Genomic DNA, 27,073 nt, shown 5'->3' on the forward strand with positions numbered 1-27,073 from the left:
AGTAGTCCCTCTAAAATGCGAATCAGATCCTCTCACACCCCCGCTTAAAATCTTCCTTGGCTCTCCACAGCTTTAAGAAGTAGAGTCTACAATCTTTTATGATTCAAAGCATCCTACCCTTCCCACCTGTTTACCACACATCCCTCCTGCTCTATACTGCCCCCAGGCCGAAGAGAAGGCATTTCTCACCTTCTCAGGCCTTCTTGCCTTTATTCATGCTGACATTTCTGCCTGGAACACTCACCTCCCTTTTATTTACACAGCTAACTTGTACTTATTCTTAAAAATTCAGCTTGTGTAACTCCATCAGGATGATTTAAATTCTCTTTCTACGATGCTCACAGCCTCCATATATTCTTCCACTAGCATCTAGCATCTATGACGCTGAATTGACTTGATTTACTTACTACTTCCATCTTCTAAACTTAACATTTTTTGAGGACAAGGAATATGTCTTCGTGCATTTTATCACCCCTCATTCTTAGCTCAGTTTCTGGCATAGAATAAGTGCTCAATAAATCTTATTTAAGTGAAATAACTGATTTTCTTGTCAGTTCCTGGCATAGCATAAAGCTAAATAAATCTACTTAAATGAAATAAATGGATTGTGACCCAGGTCAGCTTGAGATTAACTAGAAGAGTAAGGCTACTTCCACCAGGAGCCCAGGAAAAGGATGCTACCACTGATGGAGTGAAGGTTCCTCCCAGATCTCCACTTGGGCAATGTGTCACAAATGGAAAAGGCAACTGGGTGGAAAGTGATGATGGGGGAGGGGGAGAGGAAGGAATGATTTGGAGCAGGGAGTTGGGTCAGTGTGACAATAACTAACCCCCACTGCCTGGTCCACGCCCAAGAACACTTTTCGGAGTAAGGATAGGAATGAACAGACTAAGATGTTGTTGATTCTTGAGGGCTAAAGAGCCAAAACTTCCATTTAATGTGTGCATAAAGGTGCATAGATTAAATGTTTAAACATGAGGCACCTCTCACAGGAATTCCGCTGAGATCACTCCTTGTTCTATTAGAGGAAGAGGAAGAAAAGAGGACATGTGTAAATGGCAGTGTGTGGGCTCATCGTCCAAGTGTAGGAATTGGTATAAAATTGTGTGATCAGCTAAAAGTGGGAATGTTATTACTTTCTCCAAGTCATTAACCACATTTTTTAACATAAAAAGGTCAAGAACAGAGCTCTATGCCACATGACTTCTTTTAGTTTTACATCAGTTCATTAATTCACAGTACCTGGGACCAGTGGTTCCACACACTACTATTTGGTATAATTGTCATAATCCAGCCTTAGTTGCAAGACTATTACAAGAGACCTTATCACATACCCAGCTGAAATCTGATTACACTTTGTTTACTTAACATTCTGCAAAGGTATATGCATGGCTATTTTGACAGGTCTCCGAACCTCTGTTTCATCCAGAATAGCTAGGAAATTCTACTGAGAACTTCCTTATATATTCAGATTTGGGGTAAAGGTTTCAGTGCTTTAAAAAAGTGAGTAAACGAGTTATCTGTAACAGCAACCAGTTCAGCAATTTGGTTAAAAAGGAAATTAGGAGAATTCAGCATCATCATTCTTATTGTATACATGTTGGTTCAAAGTAATCATGATTTCCCTTTCCAAGGACAACAAGTAGAGTGAAAGTAACAAGACTTTGGGGTCAGATAGAGTGTTCTGTGTGTCAGCTTTTCTGCTTACCAGCTGTATGAACCCTACTCAAACTGCTTAACTTCTTTGACTCCATTTCCTTATCTGAAAAATGTGTATAAAATCAATTAATTGTATTATTGTGTAGATGCAAAATTCTAGAGGAATTCTGCCACACTGTAAATTTTTTTATTAATCCATTCTAAAATTTTTTCAGCTATTGACATCTTGCTTGCGTGATGCTTGGGTATCCATACAATTCAGAATCCTCATTCCCCCTATTTTGAAGATCCAGATATTTTCCAATTTCAATTATCTGGCTATTCTATGTTCTCTGTTTATTGATTCTGCATAAATCTATTGAGTACTTACTATATGCCAGACAATGTTCTAGGCACTGAAGGTATAGCAGTGAATGAAAGAGATCAGGTCCATGCTCTCAAGGAAATGCTCATGCAGTTACTACATGAGTTCAATTTTGGAACAAGTCAAGTGCCAAAGACTACCAATGATTTCATTACCCAGAAATAAAATCGATCTATAGTTAGAGAGGCACACATTTATAATACCTGGATATTCTCAAATATCTTGTCTTCTATCTTAAGTTCATTTTCCTCTTGAGATTTTCTCTCTTTTCCAGTTTGAAGATCGTTCTCCTTTTTAGAGAGGACAGAAGCAAAATAGAAGTTACCTAATTCTATCCTCTCTCTCTCATATTGCAATACTTTCCCAGCTTTCCTGGGCGGTATCTGTCCTTCTTTGCTCTTCTTTGTGCTCTAAACATAGTTTTCAAAGCTCCTCTGGCTTCTTCTAGTTCATTCTATATAGGAGTCCTGACAAGAGCTGCTTATGCTCCTTTCTGTTTGTCTTTTGTCCTTTAAAATCTGAATTTATAAATAAATATCTGAGTTCATCAGAGCCCTCCTGGCTGGCCATATTGGTTGCTGCACTGCCACTCTCTTAACTTAATTACGTGGTGTACCCTCTCTCTTTCTCTAGAGTCATATGCCACCCTTTTAGATCTCTGGCCAAAGCACTGAAATTTTGTAACGGCCTTCCTAAGATCTGAGATCACAATGATTCTTTAGACCTGTGCTGGGCAATATTAGCCACATATGCAATTATAAGTTTTCCAGAGGTCACATTTAAAAAAGTAAAATGAAACAGGTAAAATTATTTTTACAACTATGTTTTATTTAACCTAATATATCCACCATATTAGCATTTCAACACATAATCAATAAAAATAATTATTAATGAGATATTTTGTATTTCTTTTTTTTTGTGCTAAGTCCTCAAAATCAGATATATATTTTGTACTTACAGCACATCTAAATTTAGGCTAGCCCTGGTTCAAGTGCTCAATAGCCACATGCCCCTACTGGCTACCGTATTTCCCAGCAAAGCTGTAGACCTATCATGCAGAAGCTATCCATTATTTCCTTTTAATGTTAAATGAATGCCTTTGCACTAGTGCGTTTAGCTTGTAAAAACTTGGACAAAGGATAAAAGTCCCTTAAGATCTAAAACTGAGCCCATCTGAAGTAGTTTTTACTGTATTATGAACTCAAGTCTTGTGACTTTGGATTTCTTTCTTTGTCATAACTTGCAATTTAATGTGCCTGACGATATCATTTGAAATAATCATTACCTTAGTAGGGGTCACTAATCATTTCCACCTCTGTTTTCTTTATCTCTGCTTTCCATCGCTCTTCATCTTCAGTATCTTAGCCTGTCATTAAAAAAAAAAAAATAGTAGATTAATCTAGGCTTAAAAGACATCAGGTAAACAAACAAATTAGAAAATGTTTGATCTCATTAATGAGCAAATGCAAAATAAAAGAACAGTTGGGAGCTATTTTGCCTGTTAAATTAGTGATTTATTTTCAAATGACAACACCCAGTGAGAATAAAACCTTGTACACTGTTTCTCACACACTACTGGTAATCTTGTCACAGCTTTTGAGGAAACCCCTTTGACAATGTGAGTCAAGGGCGTTAAAAACATTCCTTCCATTTGATCCTGTAATAATCCTGCAGGGAATCTGTCCTGTAAAATTATCAGAGACATTGACCATGATATTCACATGGAATATTTACTTCAGAGTTATTTGTAAAAGCAAAAAGTGAAAACAACCCCAGTGTCCAAAATGGGAAATGGGATAAGTAAGTTACACTATGTTCATTAAGCAGTATATTAAATATGTGTTGAAATTATGATTATGAAACGCTTTCAGCAATGCAAATATAAGAATGATTGTTAACTAAAAAGTATAGAAGGAAATTATACATACATAATTCTATGAAACATGCAAAGCAAAGAAGGATACTAGAGGGGCCGGCCCTGTGGCCAAGTGGTTAAGTTCACGCGCTCCACTTCAGCAGCCCAGGGTTCATAGGTTCGGATGCCAGGTGTAGAGCTAGCACCGTTCATCAAGCTGCACTGTGGCAGCATCCCACATAAAATAGAGGAAGACTGGCACAGATATTAGCTCAGTGATGATCTTCCCCAAGCAAAAAGAGGGAAGATGGGCAACAGATGTTAGCTCAGAGCCAATCTTCCTCACAAAACAAACAATAAAAAAAAAGAAACAAAGGAAGGGTACTAGAAAATAATATCCACAAATGAAACAATGGTTCTTTTTGAGTAGTGGGATGTAGATGATATTTTTATTGCACCATGCTCCATGTTTTAATAAAAAACGTAATTTTCTTAAATAAATGAAATTGTCTATTTTCAAAGTCGTTAGTATGACGTCAAGGTGTTGCAGAAGCACACACTCAGTGGTTTTCCAATTGCCCAAGAAAGGACCTGGACCCCGATCCTAACGAGCTGTGAGACCTCAGCACGTCTTTATATAGCTTCTTGGCCTCAGTTTTCTTATTTATAAAATGAACAACAGAACTAAATGACACTGTAAATTCTCCAGGTCTAAAACTCTATGATTTTACAAAGGCAAGGGTCAAAACGATCTCTGTTATGTTTTTAAAGTGAGAATCAAATGAGACAATGTTTATGAAAGCAATTTAAATTACGAAAAGCATTACACCATTTTACGTTAGTACTCCTAGTAAAATTCAGTTATGTAACTACACTGTGTGTTGGACTTTGGCAAAATAATCAAATGATGTTGAGTGTCAATTTACGTACATATTTATTGTTTCCATTTTGGATTGGTGGACAATGGAAGATGTTTCAATAAATTGATGTCGATGAAATGACAGCCACCCCAAACAAGTAGGGTTGCTCCATATCTTGTGTACACCTGCTTGCTTCTTACTTAGTTCATTGTTATAGGGAACGTTGTTTCGAGGCTTATACATCTAAAAAATTTTTAAAAACTACTACTGGATTTAATAGTCCATTTAGTTGTTGCTAAAATTACATTTTTCTGTACCTTTTTTCAATTTGGTTATCAAAGCACTGAGGCTGTCAGGAGAAATGAGAAACTAGCTGTGCATAAATGTTTACTGTATAATGCAGTAAAAAAATATTGAGCATCAGGACAGTTTTAAATAGTAATAACAGGAGCCAGATTTTTACACTTATATATCAATCAGCAACACTTTTATTCTCACTGTTAAAAACTTTTGGTTTTCATAAATGAATTAATTTATTCAAGTGATGTTTGCTTTCCAACCAAGTTGGAGAGTGTCGGGCACTATCACAGGTGTTGACCAGAGAATAGAATAAAAATGGTACTCAAGAGGTTTACAGTCTTGAGGATGGTGTAGAAAGACACTAAACGAGCCAACAAACAGATAAAGAAATTAAAACTACTATCTGTGATAAGTGTGAATGGAAGGAATTAGGCGCCACAAAAAAAAAGACTGCTAAAAAATGTCCCTACTTTAGAGTGGATGGTTAAGGCCCGGAGGGGCTCTCTCTCAATAAATGAGCACCAGACCAGAGAGAGTGAGGGAGAGAGGGAGCCAGCCACATGGGAGGGGGAAGAAGTTGCAGGCAGGAAGCAGCAAGCACAGACAATCCGAAGGGGGATAGTTGGCCTTGTTCAAGGCACTGAAAGAAGATCAGTAAAGCTGGAAACCACAGAGTGTGAGGAGGACAAAGGAATGAGATGCGATTGAAGAAATGGGAAAAAGTCAGTTCAAGGAGGGTTGTACCTCTGGACAGAAGTTTGACTTTTATTCTGGGTGCAATGGAAAGCCACTGAGTTGTTTTTACCTCCACCCCTTCCCCCGGCTTACTCAACTTCAAAAATTTTTATTTTCTATTCTTTAAAATAAGTAATACAGACAAATGGTAAATAATTTAATGGGAACAAAAGATTATAGAGTGAAGAGTCAGCCTGTCCCATTTCTGTCTGCTCCCCATTCCAAGTCCCCTATCCAAGAAGTACGAACGTTGCCAACATACATTTGTGCATGAGGGACAGAGGGTGAAGACGAGCATAGACATCGATAGTTTTTCTCAAATGGTAGCATAATACACACATTGTTCTGCACTTCGCTTTGCTTGTTACTTAATATATGTTAGTGAGTGCTCCACATTAATGCATATAGATTTGCCTCATTTTTCTTCTTATTCTGTGGCCACACAGTATTCCATTGAAAGAATATCTCATAATTTAACTTGCTTTTTGTTTGGACATTTAGGTTGTTTCCAACTTTTGGTGTTACATATAATGACACTCCAAGTATCACTGTTCAATTTTTTTTTCACATGTGAATATGTCAGTAAGAATAAATTCCTAGAAATAGGATAAATTCCTGGAAATCTTCATTTTTAATGTTGATAGTGTCAAATTGCCTTTCAAATTGGTTGGAACAATTATTTTACTCCGATCAACAATGTATGAAACTAATGGTTTCTTCATATATTCCCTCAACTAGCATTCTTTTTATTTTATTTTATTGTGATAAGAACATTTAACGTGAGATTTACTCTCTTCGCAAGTTTTTCAGTGTACAGTACATTATTGTTGTCTATAGGCACAAGGTTGTACAGCAGATCTCTGGAATTTATTCATCTTACTTACCTGGAACTGTATGCGCATTGACTAATAACTCCCCTTTGCCCCCTCTCTCCAGTCCCTGAAAGCCACCATTCCACTCTTTGATTCTATGAATCTGACTATTTTTAGATACCTCATATAAGTGGAATCATGCAGCATGGGTCTTTCTGTGACTGGCTTATTTCACTTAGCATACTGTACTTAAGTTCATCCATGTTGTCACATATTACAGGATTTTCTTCTTTTTTAGGGCTGGATAGTATTCCATTGGGTATATATATCACATTTTCTTTATCCATTCATCTGTTGATAGACATTTAGGTTGTTTCCACATCTTGGCTTTTGTGTATAATGCTGCAATGAACATAGGAATGCTAATATCTCTTTGAGATCTGATTTCACACTGCATTATCAAATATTTTTGTTCTTATTGTTAAATATTTTTGTTCCTATTGTTAAACATTTGTGCAGGATGGTACATAGTAATTGGCATTGTTTGGTATTTCAGTTATGAATGAGGTAGAACATTTTTTATTGGTGAAAAATTCATTTATATTTCTCTTCCAATGAAGCATTTCTTCAGTTTTTTGGCAATTTTCTATTGAGTTATTGGCTTTTGCTAATTAATGTGTAGGTATTTTCTCCATTTACTCTTTATAATGTACTTTGCATATTGTATCTATTTATCCACACAAAATTTTCTTTTTATTTTTATGTCATAAAATTCACTAGTGTTTTCTTTTCTAGTTGCTGGATTTGGTATTATGTTTAGAAAAGTGTTTTTCACTCCCATATTATTAAAGATAATTATCTAATTTTTTACTAGTATTTTTGTGGTTTGTTGAATTTTTAAAAAATATTTAATCAACCTGGAATTTATTTTGGTGAAAAGAGTAAGGCAGCGATTCAAATCCATTTCTTTTGCAGATGGGCTTTCAAATTGCCCCGGCATTACTTAAAAATAAGCCATCAATTCTCTAGTGATATAAAATTCAAATATTATTACATACTAAAAGTAGATTCAATATATATTTCAGTCTATTCTTATACTCTGCAGTCTTTCCTTTTTATAGGGATATATATTTGCCAATAATAAACTGTTTTAATTACTTTTTATAATATTTGATAGGTATAATTGATCTTTCTTCAGAATTTACTTGGTTATTCTTGTTTTTCCATTGAATTTAAAATTAATTCATATAGTTCCAAAAGTAATTTTCTCTGGTATTTTTATTGAAATCACATTAAATTCATGCTTTAATTTTGGGAAAATTGGACTTTACAATATTGAGTCATTCTACCCAAGAAGAGGGTATATCTTTTTATTTGGACAAATATTACCGTTAATTACTCAGTAGTGTTTGAAAGGTTTCTTTATATAGATCTATTAAATTTCTTATCATATTTATTTTGTGTAATTTTATGGCTATTATAAGTGATTTTTCTATTACGTGTTCTGATTTTTTATATAAGTAATTGATTTAATTCTAACTTCATAGTTGATTTAAATTCACCTATTGTCTTTATGGTTTCCAGGTGTACAGTCACAGAACCTACAAATATCACTATGCTTGTTTCTTTCTCTCCTAATTTCTACTTCTCCTTTCTTTTTCCTGCCTAACAGCACATACGATTCAGAATAGTGTTAAACAATGGTGGTGATTCCGGACTCTCTTGTATGTTTGCCGAGAAAGTACCCATCTGTTCATGGTTTATTAATACTTTTTTTGAAGATCAGGGGACATATCCAATACCTTTGTAGCATCTATGAATATGATCCGATGAGTTTTCATCTTTGCAATATTAATATGGTAAAACAACAGATTGTCTCATCTGGAGTTATCTTTGCATCCCGGGTATGAACCCTACCTGGTTGTGGTTTGTAAGTCTTTAAAGATGGACTTTGATTTCATTAGCTAATATTTATTTATGACTTTCACATTGCTATTTGTAAGGTATGTCTGGTATCAATGATGAACTAGTTTCAAAATATTTGGAAAAAACCCTTTATTCCTCACTGCTATGGAATATTTTAAATAGTATGAAAATGACATGTCCTTTAAATGTTAGAATTCAACCATGAAACTAACTGGGCTTGAGGTATTTTTTTTGTAAACTCACTCCTTAACTACTTTATTCTTTAATTTTTTTATTTCAGTAACATTGGTTTATAACGTTGTATAAATTTCAGGTGTACATAGTAATATATTTCGATTTCTGTGTAGATTACATGTTCGCCACCCAAAGACTAATTACCATCCATCCCCACACATGTGCCTAATCATCTCCTTCACCCTCCGCCCTCCCTCCTTCTGGTAACCACTCCCTCTAGTAACCACTAATCCAATCTCTGTTGCTATGTGTTTGTTTGTCCTTGTTTTTATCTTCTACTTATGAGTGAGATCATATGGTGTTTGACTTTCTCCCTCTGACCTATTTCACTTTAGCATAATACCCTCAAGGTCCATCCATGTTGTCACAAATGGCCGGATTTCATCATTTGTTCTGGCCGAATAGTATTCCATTGTGTGTATATGCCACCTCTTCTTTATCCATTCATCCCTTGATGGGCACCTAGGTTGCTCCCAAATCTTGGCTATTGTGAATAATGCTGCAATGAACATAGGGGTGCAGGTATCTTTATACATTTGTGTTTTCATGTGCTTTGGGTAAATACACAGCAGTAGAATAGTTGGATCATATGGTAGATCTATTCTTAATTTTCTGAGGAAACTCCATACTGTTTTCCATAGCGGCTGCACCATTTTGCACTCGTACCAGCAGTGTATGAGGGTTCCCTTCTCTCCACATCCTCTCCAACACTGATTGTTTTCTGTCTTGTTAATTATAGCCATTCTGATGAGAGTGAGGTGATACCTCATTGTAAATCTGATTTGCATTTCCCTGATAGTTAATGATGTTGAACATCTCTTCATGTGCCTGTTGGCCATCTGTATATCTTCTTTGGAGAAATCCCTGCTCAGATCTTTTGCCCATTTTTTAATCAGATTGTTAGTTTTGTTGTTGTTGAGATGTATGAGTTCTTTGTATATTTTGAATATTAACCTCTTACCTGATATATGGTTTGCAAATATTTTCTCTCAATTGTTAGGTTGTCTTTTCATTTCATTGATGGTTTCCTTTGCTGTGCAGAAGGTTTTTAGTTTGATGTAGTCCAATTTGTTTATTTTTTCTGTTTCCTTTGCCCAGTCACACATGGTATTTGAAAAAATGCTGCTAAGACTGATGTTGAAGAGCATACTTCCTATGTTTTCTTATAGAAGTTTCATGGTTTCAGATCTTATATTCAAATCTTTAATCCATTTTGAACTGATTTTTTTTTGCATGATGTAAGATAATAGTCTGCTTTCATTATTTCCCATGTGGCTTTCCAGTTTTCCCAACACAGTTTATCAAAGAGACTCTCCTTTCTCCATTGTATGTTCTTTTCTTCCTTGTTGAAAATTAGCTGTCCATAAATGTGTGGGTTTATTTCTGGGCTCTCAATTCTGTTCCATTGATCTGTGTGTCTGTTTTTGTGCCAGTACTATGCTGTTTTGGTTACTATAGTTTTGTAGTATATTTTGAAATCAGGGAGTGTGATATCTCCAGCTTTATTCTTTTTTCTCAGGATTCCTTTGGCTATTTTGGGTCTTTTACTGTTTCATGTAAATTTTAGGATTCTTTGTTCTATTTCTGTGAAAAATGTTGTTGAATAGGGATTGCATTGAATCTATAGATTGCTTTAGGAAGTATGGATATTTTAACAATGTTAATCCTTCCAATCCATGAGAACAGAATATCTTTATATTTCTTTGCGTCTTCTTCAATTTCTTTCAACAATGTGTTATAGTTCTCACCGTACAGATCTTTCACCTTTTTGGTTAAGTTTATTCCTAAATGTTTATCCTTTTTGTTGCAATTGTAAATGGGATTATATTCTTAATTTCTCTTTCTGCTACTTCGTTGTTAGTGTATAGAAACACAACCAATTTTTGTATGTTGATTTTGCATCCTGTGACTTGACTGTATTCATTTATTATTTCTAAAGTTTAGTGGATTCTTTAGGGTTTTCTATATGTAAAATCATATTGTCTGCAAATAGTGACAGTTTCAATTCTTCCTTTCCATTTGGATACCTTTTACTTCTTTTGCTTCCCTGATTGCTTTGGCTAGGACTTCAATACTATGTTAAATAAGAGTGGTGACAGTGGGCATCCTTGTCTGATTCTTGTTCTTAAGGGATAGCTTTCAGTTTTTCTCCATTGAGAATGATATTTGCTGTGGTTTTGTCATATATGGCCTTTATTATGTTGAGGTATTTTCCTTCTATACCCATTTTATTTAGAGTTTTTATCATAAATGGATGCTGTATCTTGTCAAATGTTTTCTTTGCATCTATTGAGATGGTCATGTGATTTTTAATCTTCATTTTGTTAATATGGAGTATCATGTTGATTGATTTGTGGATATTGAACCATCCATGCATCCGTGGAGTAAATTCCACTTGATCATGGCATATGATCTTTTTAGTGTATTGTCATATTTGATTTGCTAGTATTTTGTTGAGAATTTTTGCATCGATGTTCATCAGTGATATTGGCCTGTAATTTTCTTTTTTTGTGTTGTCCTTGTCTGGTTTTGGTATCAGGATAGTGTTAACTTCATAGAATGAATTAGGAAGCTTCCCCACTCCTTCAATTTTTTGGAAGAGTTTGAGAAGGATGGGTATTAAGTCTTTGAATGTTTGGTAGAATTCACTGGGGAAGCCGTCGTGTCCTGGACTTTTATTTTTTGGGAGATTTTTGATTACTGTCCCAATCTCCTTACTGGTGATTAGTCTATTCAAATTCTCTACTTCTTCTTGATTCAGTTTTGGAAGTTGTATGATTCTAAGAATTTATCCATTTCTTCTAGATCATGCCATTTGTTGGCATATAGCTTTTCATAGTACCCTCTTATAATCTTTTGTATTTCTGAGGTGTCCATTGTAATTTCTCATCTTTCATTTCTGATTTTATCTGAGCTTTCTCTATTTTTTCTTGGTAAGTCTAGCTAAAGGTTTGTCAATTTTGCTTATCTTTTCAAAGGAACAGCTCTTGGTTTCATTGATTTTTTTCTATTGATTTTTTCGTCCTATTTCATTCATTTCTGCTCTGATTTTTATTATTTCCTTCCTTTTGCTGATTTTGGGCTTTGTTTTTTCTTCTTTTTCCAGTTCCTTTAGGTGCACTGTTAGATTGTTTATTTGGGATTATAATTGTTTGCTGAGGTAGGCCTAAATTGCTATAAACTTCCCTCTTAGAACCACTTTTGCTGTATCCCATAGATTTTGGCATGTCATATTTTCATTTTCATTTGTCTCCAGGTATTTTTTGATGTCTTCTTTGATTCTTTCATTGACCCAATCAATGTTTAATCTCCACATATTTGTGGCTTTTCTGATTTTCTTCCTGTAGTGGATTTCTAGTTTCATACCTTTGTGGTCAGAAAAGATGTTTGGTATTATTTCAATCTTCTTAAATTTATTGAGACTTGTTTTGTGACCTAATATGTGATCAATCCTGGAGAATGTTCCATGAGTATTTGAAAAGAATGTGATTTCTGTGGTTTTTGGATGGAATGTTCTATATATATCTACTAAGTCCATCTGGTCTAATGTGTCATTTAAGGCCAGTGTTTCCAACATCTGTGTATTAGGTGAGTCAGCTATGTCTCCTGATCTTCCGTTTGGATGATCTATCTGTTGGTGTAAGTGGAGTGTTAAAGTCCCCTACTATTATTGTGTTACTGCCTATTTCTCCTTTTATGTCTGTTTATAGTTGCTTTATATGTTTAGGTGCTCCTATGTTGGGTGCATAGATATTTACAAGTGTTATATCCTCTTGTGGGATTGTTCCTTTTATCATTATGTAGTGTCCTTCTTTGTCTCTTGTTACAGTTTTTGTTTTAAAGTCTATTTTGTCCCATATAAGTATTGCTACCCTAGCTTTCTCTTCTTTCCCATTTGCATGCAGTATTTTTTTCCATCCCTTCACTTTCAGTTTGTGAGTGTCTTTAGGTCTGAAGTGTGTCTCTTGTATGCAGCATATATATGGGTCTTCGTTTTTATCTAATCAGCCATGCTATACCTTTTGATTGGAGCATTTAATCCATTGACATTTAAAGTAGCTATTGAGAAATATGTATTTATTGCCATTTTGTTACATTTTTCCTGTTACATTTTGTTACAATTTTTCTCTGTTCCTTTCTTCTTTTTTGCTCTCTTCCCTTGTGGTTTGATGGCTTTCTTTAGTATTATGTCTGGGTTCCTTTCTCTTAATTTTTTGTGTATTTATTATAGGTTTCTGGTTTCTGATTACCATGAGGTTCATATATAATAAACTATGTTTATAGAAATCTGTATTGAGTTGATGGTCTCTTTAGTTTGACCTCTTTCTAAAAACTCTACTCTTTTACTCCCCTCCTCTCATATTTTATGTTTTTTAAATCATATCTAATCTCTTATATTGTGTGTGTCTATCCTTTACTCTCTTATCATCGAAATAGGTAATTTTAGTACTTTTGTCTTTTAACCTGCATATTACCTTCATAGGTGGTTGATCTGCTACTTTCACTGTATTTTTGCCTTTATCAGTGATTTTATTGCCTGTTTGGTTTTTTAAAATAATTTTCCTATTCCTATTTGTGATCTTCTCTTTCCCACTTAAATAAGTCCCTTCAGCATCTCTTGTAGAACTGCTTTCTTGGTGATAAATTCCTTTAATTTTTGCTTGTCTGGGAAACTCTCTCCTTCCATTCTGAATAATTACCTTTCCAGGTAGAGCACTCTTGGTTGTAGATTTTTTTCCTTTCAGTACTTTAAATATATTGTGCCACTCTCTTAAGCCTGTAAGGTTTCTGCTGAGAAGTCAGCTGATATCCTTATGGTGTTTCCTTTGTATGTCACTTGTGGCCTTTCTGTTGCAGCTTTTAGGATGCTCTTTTTATCTTGAATTTTTGATATTTTAATTATAATGTGTCTTGGTGTGAGCTTCTTTGGCTTTATCTTGTTTGGTGCTGTCTGTGCTTCCTGTACTTGGATGTCTGTTTTCTTCCTCAGGTTAGGAAAGTTTTCAGCTATTATTTCTTCAAACAGTTTCTCTGCCCCTTTGTCTCTCTCTTCTCCTTCTTGGATACCTATAATACGAATGTTAGGTCACTTGATATTGTCCCAGAGTTCCCTTAGACTATTCTCATTCTTTTTAATTCCTTTTTCTTTTATCTGTTCAGCTTGGATGACTTCCTCTAGTCTTTCATCCAGCTCACTTATCAGCACTTCTGTATCATCTGCTCTGCTATTGTGTCCCTCTAGTGAATTTTTCATTTCCAGTATTGCATTCTTCATTTCTGATTGGTTATTTTTTATATTTTCCAATTCTTTGTTGATGTTCTCACTGTGTTCATCCAGTCTTCTCCCAAGATCAGTGAGCATCCTTATGATGGTTTGTTTGAACTCTTTGTCAGGTAGACTGCTTATTTCTGTTTCATTTAGTTCTTTTTCTTGGGTTTTGTCCTGTTCCCTTGCTTGTAGCATATTCCTTTGCCTCCTCATTTTGCCTCTTTCTCTGCCAACATCTTTGTATTAGGTGAGTCAGCTATGTCTCCTGATCTTGGAGAAGTGGCCTTATGTAAGAGATGCCTTTTGAGGCCCAGCAGTGTGCTTCCCTCTTATCACCAGTCCAAATGTTCCAGGAGTCACCCCTGTGTGGGCTACATGTGTCCTTCTGCTGTGGCAAGCTTGCTCTTACTGAAGGTACCCAGGCAGTCTAGGCTTTCCCCCTGGCCAACTGTTTGTAAATCAGGTTTGGGGAGTCCCAGCACAGTTGGCTGCAAGGTCTAATAGCACACTCCTGTTGCTGTTTTCCTGTTATGTGAGTAGGCCCCAAACATGGCTGGTTGCTAGTCTCAGGGGCTTATAATTGCTGTAGGCCTCAGACCCGCAAGGCTGTTGTCAGCTCTCTCAGGATTTCAGCTGAGTGGGGCTGGCCCCAGGCATGGGAGCACTCAACTGTTTCTGGTTTTTGAAGGCAGGACTGATCCCCTATGTGGCTGTTTAAGAAGCACAGGTCTTCTGCCACTGATAAGCCCCATGGCCCACAGGTCCACACATACCATCAGCACAGTCCTGGCCTGTGCATACTTCCTGACCCCCTGGAGTGTACCCAGTCGCCCCACTGCAGAGGCCCCCACACTCTCCACCAACACCTCCCACAGTTCACCTGTTCCTCACACAGGCCCTGTCCCACAGAGGTGGACACACTCACCTGCCTATAGAGGATCAAGGCATCCAGTCTATGCACATGGACAAGTACCCTAAAGGGCTTGCTGTTGGGTGGAGCTGATACCTAGGGCAGTCTGCCTGCCCTGGCTGAGCTGGGTTAAATCTGTGCTCTAGTGGGTGTAGCAGACCTCTAGGCTAACAGACTAAGGGAAGAACTCCAATGGCATCTGCCAGCATCTGTGTCAGCATGACTGTACTGAGTCACAACAATGGCTGCTGCCAATGTATCAGTCTCTGGAGAGGTCTCACCTCTCACTGAGATTCACCCAGAGCCTACCAGGTGAGTCTCTTTTCACCAAAGGACTGTGCACCTTTCTTTCTGGTGATTGTATGTTGCTTTCTGAGACAAGTGAATTTGTACGTGGGCCCTTGAAGAGCTGAGTTTTTCCACTTATGTCTGATAGCTTTTCTAGGGTTATTTCCAGGGTTGTAGTTAATAGCCAGCAAAGCCAGATATTATGACACTCATCTCAGTTGTGCTGAGTCTGAAGGATGTTTATAGCAGTAATGCACCCCTGTTTAGGTCCCCGCTCCTCCAGGGAGGGCTGTGTACCTTAGGGTGGCTTCCTCTCGGCTGTGAAGTGACATGGCTCAAAGGTGGCTTTTTCCTCTCCAGAAGGAATTTCTGCCTCTTCTGCCTCAGTCAGGACTGTCCCTTGTTGTGGGGGTTCTTTTTATCCAGTTTTCACGTCTCTCTCTTGGGTAATTTTTCCAAGAATAGTTGTAACCTGGTTGTGTTCATGGGAGGAGGTGAGTTCAGAGTCTGCCTATGCTGCCATCTTGATGAGATCTCTGCTCCTTAACTACTTTAAAAGTTTTTTAACCTGAGGTAATTGGCCTGTGTTGATTTCCTAAGATTTCTAGGATTGGTTTTGTTGGTTATGCTGTCATGGAAAATAATCAATTTATCCAGAATTTCAAATTTCTTTTCATAGAGTGATACAAATTAACCTTTTATGTTTCAATTTATTTAATATTTGTAGTCATTTCCCATTATTAGTTGTTATTTTTGCACTTATATTGTCTCTTCTATAAACCAGTTAAGGTTTTTTATCAAAAAGTTAGTTTCTGATTCATGTTTTCAATGATAGTTCTGTTTTCTAATTCATTACCTTCTGCTTTCTTCTTTACAATTCTTTGCTACTGCTTTCTGTTGGTTTGTCATACTTCTGTAATTTCTTGAGCTTAATAGATTGATTGTGTGCTTAATAGATTAATAGTACCATTTAAGCTTAGAGAATTTTCTTGAATATTTCTTGTAGCGCTAATCTGCTAGGGATATATGCTCTCAATTCTGTTTAACTGAAAATGTCTTAAACTTCATTTCCGAGGGATAATTTTCCTGGATATGGAATTTTAGGGTGAAAATTTTCTTCTTTCAAATCTTTAAAGATGCCAGTCCTTGGTAGGCTGTCTTGTACTGTATTTAATAAGTTAGTAATCATTCTTACTTTTGGAAATATTTTAGCCATTATTTTTCCAAATTTTTTCTCTGTCCCAAACTCTCTATGCTCCTTCTGTGGCTCTACTTATCCGTATGTCTTGGTATGTCTCATAGTCTCTTCATTTTTAAGAAATCTTTCTTTGTGTTTAAACTTAGATTTCCTATTGCCCTGTATTAAATTTACTGTTACTTCCTTCTGAATTTCCAATCTGCTTTTAAGCCCAGCCAGTGAATTTTTCGTTTCTGATTTTTTTAGTTCCAGATTTTCCATGTGTTTAATTTTTTTTTCCTAAAGATTGGCACTGGAGCTAACAACTGTTGCCAATCTTCCTTTTTTTTTTTCTGCTTCCCCCCCCCCAAATCCCCCCCAGTACATAGTTGTATAATTTTAATTGCAAGTCCTTCTAGTTGTGGCATGTGGGATGCTGCGTCAGCATGGCCTGATGAGTGATGCCATGTCCACGCCCAGGATCTGAACCGGTGAAACCCTGGGCCACTGAAGCAGAGCACACGAACTTAACAACTCGGCCATGGGGCTGGCCCCCTTAATTTTTATAATTTTGATTTCTCAGCTGAAACTCACCATCTCTTCACTCGAAATGTCTGTGTTTTCCTTTTAATCCTCAAACAGATTTATGATACTCTTTGAAAGTTTTTAATTCATAATTCCACAATGTGGGTCATCTCAGGCCTGTTTTTATTGACTTTTTTCCCTCCTCATTATGAGTCACATTTTCCTGCTTTTGCGCTTGTCTAGTACCTGTTTTTTGCATGTTGGATTGCAGCTGCTGTGTTGCTTAGAGTCTGGGTGTTGTTCCCTCCCTTTAAATAATGTTGAGTTTTATTCTACCAGGCAGTTAATTTACTGGTGGGTCAATTTGTCTTCAGGGTTTATCAGGATGGTTCTGGAGTGGCATTTACTCTATGGTTAGTATAACCCTATTTTTTTTTAACAATCCAATGACTTAAGTAAATTTATAGAATTGTATCACCATCACCACAATTCCGCTTAAGAATGTTTCCATCATCCCTAAATGCTCCTTTGTGCCATTTACAGTTAATTCCAGCTTCTATCTTCATCCTAGGAAGATGCTGACTTGCTTTCTGACTATAAATTTGACTTTCCTAGACATTGCATATAAATAGTCTTTTGTGTCTGGCTTCTTTCATTTAGCACATTTCTGGCTTAATACGTTCTGTAGCATGTATCAGCAGTTCATTCCTTTTAATTGCTGAATATACAGTCTCATCAGATGGATATACTTGTTTTTGTTTATCCAATCACCAATTGATGGACATTTAGATTGTCTCTTATTTTTTGGCTATTATAAATAATGCTGCTGTGAATATCCATGTACATGCCTTTGAGTAGACCCATGTTTTTATTCTCTGGAGTAGACTTCTAGAAGTGGATTTGCTAGGTTGAATGGTAAATTTATGTTTAACACTTTAAGAAACTGTCAAAATGTTATCCAAAGTAAGTGTACTATTTTCATTTCTACCAGAATACATGACATTTCCCATTTCTCCACACCCTTGTCAACACTTGGTATTGTTTGACTTTTCATTACACCCATTCCAGTGGGTTTGTAGTGGCATGTCATCATCATTTTAACATGCATTTCTCTAGTGACTAAGGATGTTGAGCAAGTTTTCATGTACTTATTAGCCATGCATATATCTTTTTTAAATGAAATGTGTACTCAAATCCTTGGCTCATTTTTAATTCAGTTGTTAGCCCTACTTTTAAACTGTGGCTTTCCTATGATTTCAACAGACTTCCTGGGGTATTCAGTGAAATGACTGCACTCTGACAGGTCAGAACCCCAGGGTTGCCCTGCACTGTAAGCTCCAGCATCCCAGTTCAACTCCCAGCCTCTCAGCAGCTCTTCTCAGCCGGTGATCTGGTGTTCACTCTGAGCATGCCCAGGGTAGCATCGAGAAAATCTCAAAGGAAACTGCATGCAGATTTCTAGAGCTACTTCTCTGGGCAGCTCTTTCCTCTCCGGAAACCCTGCTCCGTAAATTAGAGCTGCCTCAGCTGCCCTCAACTCTGATAGTTGTTTCCTCCACCCAGGAAGGCCACTGCTCTCAATCTGGGTTAACTGCCTTGTACTACAGTCAGGAAAGTGACCCAGGCAGAAAGTGGAGGCCAATGTAAGATGTATCTACATTCATGTGTTTTCCTTCCCTTAAGGATGGCAGACCTGTTTGGTATATTGTCCAATGTCTGAAAATAGTTACTTCACATATTTTCTCCAGTTTGACAGTTGATTACTTTGGGTAGTTAAATCCAATACCTGCTACTTGACCACGTCCAAACCAGAAGTCCCTTCTTTTTAATACCAACATGTTTATCCCAGAAATTTTACTTCTAAATGTATATATTAATAGAGAATATATATATATATATAAAATGTTAGTCTGAAATTTTATTAAAAAATTTTGAAGATCTCCATGGTTTTTCATTCTTAAATAAATAATGCTTTCTTCTAGGAAGATTTTTAATGTTACAATAAAATAATAGTATATATCATTTTCCAGCTGAATCCTTTACTGTATGGGGCAATTAAATAATCATTTATAAAAGTTTTGACTGTATTGGTGGAATTTATTTAGGTCCACTGAGGACCTGTTTGTTTATAACATTATATAAAGTTCAGGTGTACATCATTGTATTTCAACTTCTGTATAGACTACATCATGGAATTTAAACTTATGAGTATGAAGTGATTTTTTTTCTATTCCAACTGCTCATAGAAACAAAAAATACATGCTAAAAAAGTTCCATCTGTGACAGCAGATTGATGCAAAAAGGGGCAGAAGTTCAAATTTGAGAGGCTATTAAAAGGGAAAAATAGAAGAAACCATCAATAGCCTCGTTATTCTGGTCATAATGAAATTAAAATGTAAATATGGTCTGCCAAAATGAGATTGTTTGTGAATGCCAGATTAAGAGATGGTAATGAATATAAATCAAATTATACTCTGCGTGCAGTTCTGGAATAGTGGAATGAAGAGAACTTTGTCTATATTCAGTGTGATGATACTATAATTATAATTAGGTGATAAGGCAATTTTTTTTTTTAAAGACTGGCACCTGAGCTAACTGTTGCCAATCTTCTTCTTTTTGTTTTCTTATTGCTTTTTCTCCCCAAATCCCCCCAGTACATAGCTGTATATTTTAGTTGTGGGTCCTTCTGGTTGTGCTATGTGGGATACCACCTCAACATGGCCTGATGAGCGGTGCCATGTCTGCGCCCAGGATCCAAACTTGTGAAACCCTGGGCCACTGAAGCAGAGCGTGCGAACTTGACCACTCAGCCACGGGCCCAGCCCCGGGAAGTTTTTTTTAAATTTGCCTTCCTTTTCTCTCTGTCATTTTCTCTCTCTCTTTCTCTCTCTTTCTCAACTCGCCTTCTGAGTGTTTAATGTCTCTGATTAATACTGTGGAGGATGTTAAGACCAGCAAAACAATAGCTTTGTTTTTCCATGTTTATGAATTCGTTAGTTCTTAAACGTTAGTATAGGGATTAATGATAACACAGGGATTAATATCTAAATCTTTTGTAGCTAACATTCTAGAAAATTCCAGATCAGCCCTCGAAGTACAAATACATCAGCTGTTTGCTCAATAGAAAGGCTTTGAAAAATTCAAAATTAGGATCTTTGCTGAAAACACTCTGCCTATAATCTCTTGAAGCCAAAAAAGAAAGGCAATCCCATATCATCTGTAAATATTTCCCAAGAGAAAGTGACCTGTCAGAAGAATTCTAATAGCCTCCTTATGAATTCTGACAAATAGCTCACACTTCCCAAAAAGACTATGTATCTGTCTATCATCTCTCTACCAATCTATGTATCTATCATCTGTGAATGTATTCATAGTAATAATGTGATTTAGTCTAAAATCTCTGCCACTGTAGTTTCTTAAAGTAATATTGAGTTTAATGATTTGAAATTCTTTATAATTTATTTTCGTTAGTTATTTATATTTCAAACTTTTTCTCTTCAGATAGGAAAATATAAGCATAGATTCTACTCCTTGTGTTTCTATCCCTAATCTCAAGATATTACAAAATTATTAAGATATAATTAATTTTGATTTATATTCACTTATAGGAAGTATGTTCTGTAATATAATTTCAAGTGTTGGTGGCCAGATAGGATCCAAAAATGATTTGAAATCACTGTCCAATAGTTAAAATGATCATATCTCATAAATGTGAAAAATGATGAAAGATAGCAAAAAGATTAGGGATCAGGAAATCTGAATCTTAGGTCAAGCAAGACAAGATTAAATTAACTGATTAAATCTTAGTTATTTCAGTTATCTTTCTCATCTAAAAAACAAGGTCTTTTATCTGAAAGATAATGTAGAGCACATCTCCAAGAACGCCATGATGCAGCTCGCAAGCCAGACATTTGTGCAGAGTATTTAATAAACACAAGAGGGTGCTGAAGCCAGAGTTTTCTTCATAGAAGAGTCATACCCTTTAAATTTACCTTCCTTTTCTCTCTCTTTCTGTCTCTCATTCTCGCGCTCGCTCTCTCTCTCTCTCTCTCAACTCGCCTTCTGAGTGTTTAACGTCTCTGATTAATACCGTGGAGGATGTTAAGACCAGCAAAACAACAGCTTTGTTTTTCCATGTTTATGAATTCATTAGTTCTCAAGTTTTCCTGCTTTTCAAAATGATTAAAACTAGAGTTGGTATGTTCCTAACAGTTACTTTGTTTTCCTTTAGCTTAAAATTTTCCTGGAATTTTTAGAAAACCATTTCTTTTAGCTGTTCTATTTGAAAGTATATTTTCTTTTTAAACATAGTTTTCTCTTTTCAAATGTCTCGTGACACAGTCTCCCCCATAGATAACATTATCTTGCAGTTTGGTCTTTGGCACTGTTCTTATATCTTCACTTTAAAAAATTAGATCTCCCTTTGCTAAGATGTCTATCCAAGGGCCACCATCTGAGCTGACATCACAACCCTGCAGTAAGCACTTACACAGTGTCACACTCAGTAGCAGTCACAAGGGAATCCTGATATTAATGATGACACCTTCTACTTGTACAGTACTATTTATTTTATCAGGTAAATGCTAATCCATCTCCTCATTCGATCTTTTTACATAAGGCTCTTTTGAAGCAGATGTGGCATGCCTTACTCTTTAAGAAGGAAGAAATGGAAGATCAAAGATGCGAAACACAAAGGACAGAAGTGATAGAGTTGTGGGGAGAACCCGTGCACTCTGGCCACTGGTCGAGGACTCAATCCCCTAAACCATCTTTCCTCTGAAGAAACAGGCATTTCCTTCAGCCCTGAACTAAAGCTAACACTTTATTTGACATCTCTATGAAAATACCTGGTTTAACATTAATTCACACGTGATCAGAACTTTTGCAACTAGTTGGAAGGAGAACAATAGACCTTTTAGAGTTGCCAATAATCTGCTGGTTTTATGATCAGTACATTGATTGCTCTTATCTTTTTGTTTCACAGCCCTGAGGCAGGGCAGGAGGAAGCAATTTCTCAGTGTGGTTCTTCATAGAACTTTTTTGTTTTTCTGGCTCTTTTTTCTTTTTTTAAAATAAAAGAGACATTTTAAAGAACGAAATGGAAAAAAAATGGTACTGATATTATGTGTGAATTGCTTTATTTTTGACTTCTTTACATGACATTCCTAAAACAGATTTCTAAACATCTGTTTTAATCAGCATCTTAAGTTGCTTTTTTGTTTTGTGTGACAATTTTGTTCCCTATTGTTTATTTGTGGGTTTTTTTAATAGATTTAATAGATTTGACATATAACATGGTGTCAATTTAAGGTGTCTAACATGTTACTTTGATATATTTACATATTATAATGTGACTGCCTGTTGCCTATTGCTAATCCAGGGCCTGTGAATGTGCTAATCCCCAAATTTTAGGAGCTGTGACTAACTACAGAATAATTGGATTTGGATATCTGGGGAATCAAGTTTCGGGAGAAGAGACGAGAGATATTTCATAGTTTCTATATCTTGGCTCTGATCATAATCTCTGTCTATTTTGGCAGATAAAATGTAGCTTCTCTCGTCTGTACCAAAAAATACATATTGTTTTATCAAAAGAGAAAAGAAGGATTTAAGGGGAGCCATCAAGATGTTGGCTTCCATGTTTTATGGCATGAGAAGAAGCAAATCTGCACTGTGACAGATATTAGCTCCTACCTTTGCACACTTGCGTTAGCTCAATGTCATCCAGGATAGTGTGCACATTTTCACTTATTGACTTTAGTGAGGGAGTGAATGCTTCCGCCTCGGGGTGTATTTCTGTTGGCTCAACAATCTACTGGAAGTCCCCAAATACTTTTCTTTTGGATCACCTTAGTTCTTCTCTGCAATAACAGACTGGGCAAAGTTCACCAGCCAAGCAAAACACACGTACAGTGAGAATTATAAAGTAGTCCACACATTTGGAGAATCAGCTCTTACCTTGATATAGCTTTGTTGGCCTATGAATCTAACCAAGCTGCCGTCATTGCTACACAGTGATGTACATCCTAATGAAATCACATGTTGTTTAAGCCTGCACTTGATATATCCCCTCAAGCCTTCAGTGTAAACAGCATTTACAATTAAAAAAAATAGCCTTTGCTGCAAACGAAAACAAAGATGTGTTCATGTATTTGAACATTTATCTCTTGTGTAAATTTCTAACATTGCAGAGTAAGATCAGAGGTAATCCAGAAGGAAAAGAATGTGTGGATGCTTGCAGTGTAGACTGACACCCAGCATGTGACCTAACGCTATTTCATATCCAGAAGTGGAAATTGTGATGAATGGAAATTACATAGTGTTTATGAAATACAGGAAACACTAAATATCCTTCTCATTTTTCATACCAAAACATCTATTTATAAGTACTTGTTAAGAAATTTAGAAAACAATAGTAATTTTGGAGAAGCTGAAAATTAGAGTAAATCTGTAGGTGATTATTAAATATCTAGTATAAACAGATACATTTTTCCCCCTAAAAATATCAAATGCTTGTAATTACAGTTTATAAGAATGAAAGACGTTTTCTTCTCGGCAGATGAAGGTGCAAGTTTTTGAATCACTGCAAAATGTATATGCCAAAAAAAAATTGAATTTATTTTAATTTAAAAATGTATATATTCAGCTTATCCAATGATGGCCTGGAAACTGGAAGAGAATAGGGGTGAAAAATAAGCGAGACAGGTACACAGTTGAAATGGGCTCAAATTTTCTGGGGCAAATATTTATTCATTCTAAGCTTCAGTTTCCTTAACTGAAAAGGAGTGGTGACTCCCCACTGCTAAAACAAGGATTAAATGAAAAAAAATTCTTTTAAACCATGGGAAGTGCATAACAGAGTACCTGACACACAGTTAAGCGTTTGTACATTTTAATAATTATTATTATTTTCTATTTCAGAATGCTGTTCAATAACTTGAACATATATTGATGTTAATGTAATGCTTATTGAAATTCTGTGTGTTAAATTTCATAAAAATAATTTCTCATCTTTTTAAAGAAAATTCAAGTCATAGTCTCCCATTTTGTTTTCTATCTTAATTTTTATTTTATTACATGAACGTAACATGAATACATTTTCCATTTTGGAAGCATTAAAATGTGCCTTATAAGTGACTGCTGTTGGGAGAAAAGCTTAATATTGTAGATTCTAGTTAAATTTTGGTTTTGTTCACTTGTGTTACAAGAATACATTTCCTTTCTTTAAAGCATTAAAAGATTGCTTGTTAGTGACATGTTAGAGGAAACGCTCCGCATCCTTGAGGAACAATAGTAATAGTGACAATAAAAGCAGCAATAACAAGAGCAATCTTGGCCTGTGCTCCTTCTGCTGCCCCTTTTCCATCTTCACTTCTCCCAAGGATGAGAAGGAGAAATTCATTCCCTAATTGGTGGGTGATAGCCATAGGCCCATATTTTTAAGTAAAGTGGAGCCAGTCTATTAAAAGGCTATGAGATTGAGGAATTGGTCTCTTCACTTTGCTCTCTGGTTTTGACCAATATGAGGTTATGCAGAACTAAACTCCCTTTCTCATAGACTGTCCTAAGGCTTAGACCGATGTGGAGAGGGGACGTGTAGGGGAGGTGAACGTGATGGGAGGGGGGGACGAAAGACTTCAGCCAGTCCAATTGGTTGTGAACCTAAGCCATCTGTTCCATTATGGCCTTTATCAATCACAAAGCTGACATTTTTGTCTCTATCAGTATATTAATTTGTTCTCCACTTGGGTAAGAACAAGTGGATTATTTGGTGGTCCCAGAAAACCCAACCACTCCCTGAACAGCTTTCCCACAATCCTCAGCTCCTCTTCAGTGATGGCCAGTGCTCTACCCTTTAATGCACCATTCCATGACTTTTCCTATGCTTTTGCATAAACATATATGACTCCAAAAACCTATACTCCATTTGTATACATCTCTATATATTTTTAATATAAATTGTATCCGTTGTATGAATTTTTCTGCAACTGGTTATTTTTATCTCAAGATATGTCTTGACGATCTATCCCTCTGTCTAATTCTTTCCTTTTTATTCACACTTGATATTCCAGAGAAGGAACATGCTATGGTTTATTCAGGCATTACCATAATGAAGGACATTTAGGTTGTTTACATATTTTCAATAGAGCAAAAAGAAAAATGACACGATGAATTTTTTTGTTCACGTCCCCTTGGAAAGTGTTCCTCTAGGGTTGATACGGAGAAGTGGGGATTGCTGGAACATAGACTGCATTTTTAGTTCTAAAGAATACTGCTAAATTGTCACTCCCAAGGGCTCCATCAACTCAGATTTCTGTCAGCTGTGTCTGAAAATTCTGCTTCCTCCACAGCCCAACCCATACCAGATATGATTAGGTTTTTAATATTCACCTATCTGATTAGTAAAAAGCCATACCTGATTTTAATTTGCATTTTCTTCATTTCTATTGAAGGTATGCATTTTTAATATATTTCTTGACCATTTGCATTTTTTCTACTATGAACTTCTTTCTTATTCTTACATTTTGAACTTTTTTCTAGTGGGTTGTTTGACTTTTTTTTTTTTACCGACTTGTAAAATATTTTAAATACGTTATTGGATGAGAATCCTCTGTTAGTTATATAAGGTAAATCCCTTTTCCCAGTCTAAGCTGTTTTTTTAACATTTAAAAGTGTTGTATGTAGAACCAAAGTTTTGCATTTTGATGAACTTGAATTTATGAACCTTCGTGAGTTTTATTTTTTGTTTCTTATCTAAAAATCCCTTTCTACCTCAATGTCATACAGATAATATCCTATATTTTTTCCTAGTAAGTTTATAACTTTCCTTTTTTAGTTATACTTTGAAATGTTATCTTAAGCATTTCAAATTAAAGTCACAAAAAACCATAAACCCAGCAAATTAAATTCTTTCAAACAATGTTTATAAACAATCAAATTCTTGTAAATATTTAACATTACACGCATAACTGTTATAGATCTAATTCTCTTAAGTGCTTCGAAGACTAACCTGGGAGACATACAAACTAAAAACAGAAACAAATAATCCTAAGTGTAAAAATTCTCCTTCTTGTTTAGCTAGCTCTTGCTCATTAGAGGTTTAGAGTGAAAATTTCAGAGGATGAATGGATGTTTGTCAGCCATTGTCTTCTGGTTCTTTCTAACTTTGGTTTCCCCCAAATAATACAAGTATAACAGTAATAGTAATAATAAGAGGTAACTTTGACTCAATGCTCACTACAGGCTAGGTAGCCCTTTTGCAAAATTCCCTATATGAGATCTCATTTAATCCTCACACCAACTTGAGGTTGGTATTATTATTCTACCCATTTTATAGATCAGGAAATTGAGGTACAGGAAGGTTCAATGACCTTCCCAAGTTTAGAAAGCTCATAGGCAGAGGAGGAGGATATAACAATCTTGGACACTGTCTCCAGAGCCTGTGCTGGCAGCCAGTGTGAATGCGGCAATTTGTATTTTTCTTAAAGGATGTATTTTCCCTCTTTGGACATCATTTTCCTCATTTATTAAATGAGGAGATTGGAGGAGTTAGCATGAGTTTGCTTTTTATTTCAAATTCTACAATTCTTAAAAACACACCCAAGACTTAAAAAAGTAAAATTAGCTAGAATCGAACCATATAGCTCTCTGATTAATCGACTGTTTCCAACCCCTGTATAACAGTCTAATTCAGATATCCTCCCGTCCCAGTTGGGAGTAACTTTGAAGTTGCCAGGCAATGCAAGGCAGCCCCAATTCCAGCATAGATAGAGATGCTGAGAGGCACCAGCCTCATGCTGCTTTCTTGGGCTCCTCATGGCTCTGGAAGATTTCATCATTATCCTACGCTGGTCTCTGGGCTCTATGAAGGGCCCAGCTGTGATCGTCTGCTAAGAAAACTCTGTGCCCACTTCCTGCTAGATTCCACCAAGAATACAGACAACCACAGAACAGCCCAGGAAACACATACCTTCCCTTTGGAGTGCACATCATCTCTGCAAAAGTCACACACACGTTTTTTTTTTGCCAGCTGACAGCCCATCTTCTCCTTGAGAATGCACAGGAATATCTTCACTTGTTCGAACTCTCACACAGAAAAGTTCATGTAAGCTGTTAGAGACGACCTGTTTGGCTCATCCATTTTACTTCTGCCTTGTC

The 27,073-nt window shown here is 36.1% G+C and overlaps 1 long non-coding RNA gene across 1 annotated transcript; it reads right to left on the reverse strand.

Annotated features, from left to right (window-relative positions):
• Positions 1-758: 758 nt before the first annotated feature.
• Positions 759-27,073, reverse strand: LOC123287006 (uncharacterized). The gene is made up of 3 exons (XR_006529840.2): positions 26,886-27,073; positions 3,310-3,390; positions 759-2,314 (listed from the first exon to the last, which is right to left on the reverse strand). It is a non-coding gene; the product is annotated as an uncharacterized lncRNA (long non-coding RNA).

Source organism: Equus asinus, chromosome 8 (genome assembly GCF_041296235.1).
Source record: "Equus asinus isolate D_3611 breed Donkey chromosome 8, EquAss-T2T_v2, whole genome shotgun sequence".
NCBI lineage: Eukaryota > Metazoa > Chordata > Mammalia > Perissodactyla > Equidae > Equus > Equus asinus.